The sequence below is a fragment of the Cynara cardunculus genome (assembly GCF_001531365.2).
Source record: "Cynara cardunculus var. scolymus isolate 2C chromosome LG 6, CcrdV1, whole genome shotgun sequence".
Classification (NCBI taxonomy): domain Eukaryota; kingdom Viridiplantae; phylum Streptophyta; class Magnoliopsida; order Asterales; family Asteraceae; genus Cynara; species Cynara cardunculus.
The window spans coordinates 4,199,476-4,202,167 of record NC_037533.1 but is presented as its reverse complement, the minus strand read 5'-3'; positions in this window follow the sequence as shown (position 1 = coordinate 4,202,167).

The window sequence follows — 2,692 nt, the reverse complement described above, 5'->3', positions numbered from 1 at the left end:
AATTGGGGTGCTTTAGGTCACCAAGTTTTCATCACAAAATGACGGTTTTGAGAAAGATGTTCTTTCTATGCTAAATACGTTTCATTTTTGGAATTGTGATGTAAATAACATTTTTCTCAGTTTTATTATTTTATATTAAAGATGAAAATTGTTTGAACTCACTAGGTATTAAACCTAATTCTTTTTATTTGTCAAAATGTGCATCAGTTCCTCTTTAAGAATTGGTTCTAGCAACACTGTGATGTGATGTGATGAGATGAGTGCTAGAAAAAGAGGTACGTGATGGAATTATCTATCCAGGGACACCTTTTTATATGTTGGAGATAACGACCATTCTTGAGTTTTAGCAACACCCGTCCATATATAGACCTTGTGTAAGGTCTGTTTTGTAATCTTAAATCTTAAGTTGTCATTTTAGGTGATTCGGTTATTGCTTGTTAGAATGGAATTTATCTTTCAATTGATGTATTTAGAAAATATTAAATTAGTCGCTCATTCTAAATTTTAGGGCGTTACATTAAGAAAATTAGATGATTCTTTTTACATTAAATGATTTTAGTAACTAGACTACTAGAGGAGAGTTCCATTGCAAACCTGTTTTCCATTGTAAACTGAGAGACACAGAAGCGTGTGACACTTGTACCTATTTGTTCCAATGCATTATGATCAATGAACATGACTTTTTTTTTATAACACTCATAATAAATATTACACCATTCATGATTAATATCCCATGAATGTTCGACATACAAGAAAACTTAAGTTTGCAATTAAACATGTTCGTTAATAATCACTTTTAAAGAGCAATAACTAAATACAAATTAAAATACGTGAGTGAATATTTTAGTTTTACAGTTGAAATATTCCTTAAGAGTAAATTACAAGATTGGTTCATGTGGTTTATGTATTTTAACACATTGGGTCCTTACTTTGAATATATATATATATATATATATATATATATATGCATGCCAGTGTGTGTGGGGATCACAGCGTTATGGTTTGCAATTTATAACAAATTGGGTCCCTGTCACTAACTCCTTTATATTTTTTCTGTTAAGTAAGTTAATCAAGAAGGGATTTTAATCACAAGAACCAAATATGTAAAAAATCACGTGGACCGAACATGTAATTTACTCTCTCTATATTGTATATTAATATATATCCATAGGTTTATTTGAGAAGTGCTAAATGTATGAAAAGTAGAGCAGTGATCCTAACCTTTCTACTAAAAAATTAGCGGTCAAGATTTGAGGGGTTGATTGTGCAGTATTGGATAGTTCGGTCCCATGGTAACAACTATGAGAAAGATGAAGGGATAGTTTTGTAAATTTTACAAATAGGCGGATATGTCAACGGGATCGAGATCAACTTCTTGCCCAAGATCCCTTTCTGGATTCAGATTCATATTGAAAGAATACGAGATTTGATCGAGAAAAAAATAAAAAAATTGATAATTTTTATAACCAAGAATTGCAATATATGGTCGAGAAAGAATCGCGAGAAATCGATGATAGAATTGTTAACGGGATCGAGATCGTATATCGCTTACCAGACTTCCGTTTTTGTGATCGACGATGACGATGAAGTGATCAATATGTTAAAGGGATCGACATCGTAATTATCACCCCGTTTTTTCTAGTTACCATATTATCCTTCCTTTGAAAAGAATTGATCATTTGATCCAAGGACTAGGATCACTTTTTTATTTCTATTACATTTATCTTTTCTAATTTGAACCTCTCCGTATATATATATTGTGTATATATATTATATTAGGGCTAAATGATAACCTCTTGATATATTAATTATTAAGTATAATATATAGAGAGTAAATTACATGTCTACTCTTTGTGGTTTTTATCACATGCTTGGTCTCTACGATTAAAATGACCAAAATGTCCTCTAATTAACCTACTTAACAAAAATATTTAACAGAGTTATTGACAAGGACCCAATGCATTATAAATTGCAAACCACAAGACTGTAATCCATAAATATTTTAAAATAAGAACTCATTATGTTAAAACACATGAACCAATCATGTAATTTAGCAGGTGTTTGTTTGCACCTTAATGGTGCCATTAAGAGGCAACCTTTAAATCACACAGAAGGTTTGTTTGCACCTTAATGGTGCCATTAAGAGGCAACCTTTAAATCACACAGAGGGTGGGTTTGGCGAAAATAATAAGCCTTTTAATGGTACCAATATCCTTTGAACGATTTCTCATTTAAGATAAAGTTAAATGGTTCAGAACTCTTGTCTTCCACATTTGCCCTTTCAACATCGGTCTCCCTCCTCTACACTATGTCCTCCAAGGTGAGAGCCTCCCATGCCCGATCTCTTCTGGTTGTTCTCCGACGTCCTTCCCCGGCAGTCTTCTCCCATGAAGATATGCTCTCCTCGAGCTCTCAAGAATTTATGCTTCTGTTTACCGTTGATTTCTTTGTTTGTTATCATCGAGTTTTTTTTTGTTTATCTTCAATTGATGGTCTAATTTTGCTAATGTTTATCATCAATTTGTGCTTTTGTTTATCATCGATTTATAGTCAATTTCTACTCATCGATTTCTGCTTCTATATATCATTGGTTTCTTCTTGTGTTTATCATTTGCACCTGTTGGAATCAAAGGATGGTGCTCCTGGTAGAGATGGCCAAAAACCGGTCCCGGGCCGGTCCCGGGCCGGTCCC